Below are 6038 nucleotides of genomic sequence, written 5' to 3' on the forward strand. Positions count from 1 at the left end.
CACGGCCAGGGTGCCAGCTAGAACAGCATTGTGCTTCCAGCAAGCGGCCAGCCAGCATGCTGGGAAACCAGAGACGCAAACATGCAAAAGGACCACCAGTTGTCTCCTAAAGCTTGTCACTGGTCTCGGACATGAATCAGAAGCAATAAGCTTCAGGGTTATGTCCACCAGAACAAGAGGAACACAGTGCTTGCCCGAGTAGCCCAAAGAAACTGGCTAAATATGAATTATTTGCAATACACACACACACACACACACACACACACACACACACACACACACACACACACACACACACACACACACACACACACACACACACACACACACACACACACACACACACACACACACACACACATATACATATATATAAGGTAAAGGTAAAGGTTCCCCTTGACAATTTTTGTCCAGTCGTGTTCGACTCTAGGAGGCGGTGCTCATCCCCGTTTCCAAGCCATAGAGCCAGCGTTTGTCCGAAGACAATCTTCCGTGGTCACATGGCCAGTGCGACTTAGACACAGAACGCTGTTACCTTCCCACCGTGGTGGTCCCTATTGATCTACTTGCATTTGCATGCTTTTGAACCGCTAGGTTGGCGGGAGCTGGGAAAAGCGACGGGAGCTCACTCCGTCGCGTGGATTTGATCTTACGACTGCTTGGTCTTCTGACCCTGCAGCACAGGCTTCTGCGGTTTAGCCCGCAGCGCCACCACGTTCCTATACATATATATACATATATACTGTATACATATATATAGATATATAGAGATATATATGTATATGTATATATATGTGTGTGTGTATATATATATATATATATATACACACATATATATGTATATATATATTCTTATAATTCCATATCAATTTAAGTATTCAATCATCCGATCAGAATTTTCGCATGAAAACCAGGCTTCACTTTCTTTCCCAAAGCTAGAGCTGTAGGTCTTACTGGAAAAAGATTGTTCAGAGCCACACTTCATGCAAGCCGCTGGGTTAGCTGGGACCTCTTAAATTACCAACTCAAGAATTGAAGCTGTTATGCCACATGCACGCCGCTGGCATGGGTGGAGTAAGGTAGGTTTAAATTATATCAGAGGCTCAGAATCTGAAGATCCTTTAATGGCTTGTGCTATTAAAAATCTGTTGCTATCAAGGGGAAATTTTAAAACGCATGATCAGGACACAGAATAGTTTCCTGGATTCCACTTGCAATTTGGGGCTGAGATTTAAAAAAAACAGGCGCTTTACTGACATCTGGTGTTCTTCAGGCATTCAGCTGTTAGGTTATGTGGGGGGGATGAAGAAGAGCTCTCCAGGTTCAAGAAAGGACATTCATCCAATAAATGTGATCATCGTTTTTTAAAATTTATTTTATAAGTTAGGTGTAAGGATAGGGGACAGGGCACATGGGACTGAACAGGGGTTGTACATCAACACGAACATTTTACAGTATTCATTCTTATCTATTACATTTCAAAGATACATAAGCTTCCGGTGTAACTAATTTATAATACTGTACATATTCTATTTCTAAATTGATCTTAGGCTTTCAATTATCAAATATGAATTTTCATTCTATTTCTAAGCCAATCGTAAAATTTATGCCAACGATCTTCATGATTTGTCTTTCTTGTTAAGTCTAGCCAGTCTGATAGTTTGTCCATTTCTGCTGTATCCATGTGTTTTTTTTGATATTAAATCATCTTGAGATTGATTCTCCAGGTCCTTCCAATGTTTATCAAGAAGAATTCTTGCAGCTGTCAAGATATAGATAACAAAATATTTTTTCATTGGGTCTATTGAATCCAGGATTATATATATTTAGAAGAAAAAAATTCAGGGGTTAAAGTTATCAGAATAACTGTAAATGTGATCATCTTCACCCAGTTTCTTTAATTTGAAATCTAGACAGGAAAAAAAACACGGGTCCAATCCAGCCAAAGAGTGAAACACTTTAAACACTAGCAGCCCAGGAGCAAAGCAGTGACAAGAGGAAACAGTCCTCACTCAGATCATGAGGCCCTGGTGCCTTTAAGTTTACTGATTTCATGGGACTTTTTGGCATTGGACCTTGGCTGTTTTGTGCCTCACTCTGTCTCTGTTGGAGGTTGTATGCCATAAAGGCTACATCAGGCATTTTCGTGTGTTCCTCATAAACTGAGGGCAATCCAGAGTTACTAAAAGACAACCAGCTGGAAAACATTGCCAAATCAAAGTATGCTGAGTCATTATGCCCTGACATATTCATGTAGAATAGGTCCCCCGAATCCACAGAGGATCTGTTCCAAGACACACACACACACACGCATGCACACACACACACACACACACACACACACACACACACAGCAGATGCTGAAAAATGTGAATTATAGTGAACACTGTAGTAATAAAGGTAATAAAATGGTAATAGCGAACGCTATATATAGCCTTGTCTCTGATTCCCTCTAGTGGCCAGTTCTGGTAATGACACTGTGGAAATATATCTAGCAGGCATTATAGATGACATGGTCCCTGGGTTCTGGTAACTTTGTCATTAGAAATATATATTTCTAGGAAATTTTCTTTTAATATTTTAAATATTTTCACATGCGAATAAGTGAGTCAGTGGACACTGATCACACTGATACAGGGGTCCGACTATATCATATGGACTGTATAGGATTTTTCCGCTGTCAAGAGTATACATGAAAGGTGGGAAGGTTGAATTTCTCAGCAACAGCTTTGAGCAGGGACCTAAAAAAGCCAAGGTATACACTTACCTTCTGTGATAATCCTGTTGCAAGAGGAGTCAAAATGGCACAAATACACAAAAATGAGAATTTAGGAGCTAATGGAATTGGATATGTTCATATTCAGTGACTGATCTTCTCAATTCACCCATATCTTACCTTCCATTTTATCTGCTACATTGCCAAAGAAACTAGCTAGACTCCTGGACAAGGTGACCCAGTGGTCTGATGCAAATTTGTCTTGTTTTTCCCATTAGCAAACTTTCTCATTATGAAATAAAATGCTGGATTTCAGAGTAGAACAAATCATACTTCACACTTGTTTCAACAGTGCAAAATTCAGTGTAAAAACAGTGCAAAATTTATTCTCTCAAGTGTGTACAGTAGATACCATCTTGTCCATTACACGACATGGGGCTGAATGTATATAAAACAAAATTAATAAAAATGGTCCTATAGGTCAAATGATGTAGGTGGACTAGAGCAAGAAGAAAGGGAGGAGAGAGAGAGAGAGAGAGAGAGAGATGACATCATTGCAGGAAAGGGTCCTCCGGATAGCCACCCTGAGGGAGGCCCATAAGTCTTCTCCGAGAGGTAGGGCATTCTTTGTGGTGGCTCCATATCTGTGGAACCAACTGCAGGAGGAGCTGCGCCTGGCCCCCTCCCTGTTGACATTCAAGGGGCAATTGAAGCCATAGCTTTTCAGGGAGGCTTTCCTCTCTGACCTTAGATGAGCTCAGATTGATCTTACCTCTCTGTCCAGTTACTGTTACTTTTATTTTCATGATTTTTCTTTTACTTGGTTTCATCTTTGTTCTGCCACCTTCTGTCTTCATGTGCTTAGTTCGTTATATGGTTTTTATTATATTATTTTATTAATGATTGTGTATTTTAAAGTGAACCTCCTGGAGTAGCACTGTGGCACTAATGGGAGCGGTTTAGGACCTCAATATCTGGTGGAACGCCTCCCCCTGCCTCGATCTACCTGAATCACTCGCTTTAGTCAAGATGGGTGGCTGAGGGGCCTAAATGCCAAGGGAGGCCCGGAGAGAAAGGACAAGAAAGCGGGCCTTCTCGGCCGTGGCCTCTCGCCTCTGGAACAATCACCCTTCAGGAACTTGTCGGACACCCTCGCTGGGTGTTTTTAAGAGCCAACTCAAAACGTAGCTCTTAAGATAGGCCTTCCCTCCTGTCAATACCTAATTTATTTCGCCATCTTCAATTGTATTAATGTTGTTGTTTTATAAATAAATAAATCTGTTAGTGAACTGTTTGCAAATCACATACACATTTGCTGCTGGAATGACAGCAAAACAGCCGGGTGAATTATATAATAGAGGCTCTTCCATGAAGTTTAGGCTACCTGTGGGGAAAAAAACTATCCTTCAACAAGAATGTTGTTAATTTAAGTAGTACAGTAGTAATAGTAGCAGCCCTGCTCAAAAATGAATAAATGAAACATTTTCACTATTGTGAAAATAGTACTTAGAAATAGTTCATAAAAAAACAAACTTCTGGTCCCCACATTTGCAAAGGCACAGCTGGGACTTTTCAGACTGCAAAGCACCACGGAAGTTGGATGTCTGCTCCAGCTCCCGGTTTGACAGTTTCCAAATTAATTCAGCCTGAGGGAGTATTCCTGGCAAATTATGGGATGGGAAATTCATCCCCACCCACCCAAATTGCCACCCCTAGTAGCATATTTTAATTTTTCTCTCATAAAAAAAGAGCAACATCTAGTTTTTCTTGCTGAATGCAACATTCGCTATAACTTTGAATGTCAACACCACTATTTAGCTATTTTGGTAAACTGTATTTCGTGGGAATCTTCTCATTTTTAGGTTCAATTTCTTTTCTTCTTTTCTTGGCAAAATTTAAGAGGGAAATGGAAAACAAAGGCAAAATATTGTGGCATTTTCAAGAACAGTATTTTTTTTCAGAATAAGGTTTTGTGTATCCAAATCCCTTTCTGCAGACACAAGGAGCACAAATGCTCTATCCTCTAAATTTGTACATCACCTCACGGTGGTGGTACCAGTTGTTGAAATTTACTTTCGTGGATTCCTCTTGTGCTTGGATTTGTATGCAAGTCTGTTTTTGCACTTCTGCTGCCATCTAGGCAAGGTATATAAATAAATGTGTAACATAGGAAGCCATAATTCAAAGCTTATTGATGGCATCTATCAAGCTATGACTCTTAAGCTTGGGTGTATTTGATTAATCTATTTTCTCTATTAGAACATAATTTTGCTGACACTAAGAACAAGACCTTGTGTTTACCCCATCTGTTTCTCACAATGATGGTGTGTGGGGCACCTTTTTATGCTCACTGCCTATTTAATAATTGTGTCTGTGTGTTCTGTGCTGTCAAGTCAGAACTGACTTATAGCAACCCTAACGAGGTAGGTAAGCAAGGTATTTAAGGAGTTTTTTTAACCAGTTCTGCTCCCCCAATGAGCTTACATGGCCAAGTGGGGATTTGAATCTTGCTCTCCAGAGTCCTAATCTTGATGTTGGGGCGCCCACCACTCTGGTCCATGCACTTGTAGTCTCAAGATCAGACTAGTGTAATGCACTTTACGTGGGGCTATCTTTGAGGTTGATATGGAAGCTTCAAATGGTGCAGAATGCGGCAGCCAGACTTCTCAGTGGGGTGAGAAAAGATCAACATATACCTCCCACCCTCCCAACATATCTCTCCACGCATTGCACTGGCTGCCCGTTTGTTTCCGCATTGATTTCAAAGTGTTAATTATGACATATAAAGCCCTAAACAGTTTAGGATCTCGATATATAGTGGAACGTCTCCTCCTACCTGGATCTACCCAAATCACTCGTTCTAACCTGGACGGGCAGCTGAGGGGCCTAACACCGAGGAAGGCCCGGAAAGAAAGAACAAGAAACCAGGCCTTCTTGGCAGTGGCCCCTTGCCACTGTTGCTGCCCATTTACTTCCAGTTGTCACCGGAACCCTGCAACAATTGGGAGTAAAGGGGGGGCACACTAACACAAATTAGAGGGAATTAGAGGGAACATTGATGTGGAGTCAAAAGCTAGCTCATGCTTATGATTTTTTTAATGGTCTCATAAAAGTATCATCATAGGCATCCTTCAGTCTCGAAAGACTATGGTAACATGCTCTGAATTGAGGAGTATCCCCTCCAGATGTGTGTGATAAAAGTATCACACACATCTTTAATCCATGAAACAGACTACAGGGAAGCTATCTCTAAGTGGCAGTTTATAATAGCTTTTGTTTTCATATATACAATTTACAGTACCTTTATGTAAAAATATTAGCA

Source organism: Pogona vitticeps, chromosome 1 (assembly GCF_051106095.1).
Source record: "Pogona vitticeps strain Pit_001003342236 chromosome 1, PviZW2.1, whole genome shotgun sequence".
NCBI classification, from domain to species: domain Eukaryota; kingdom Metazoa; phylum Chordata; class Lepidosauria; order Squamata; family Agamidae; genus Pogona; species Pogona vitticeps.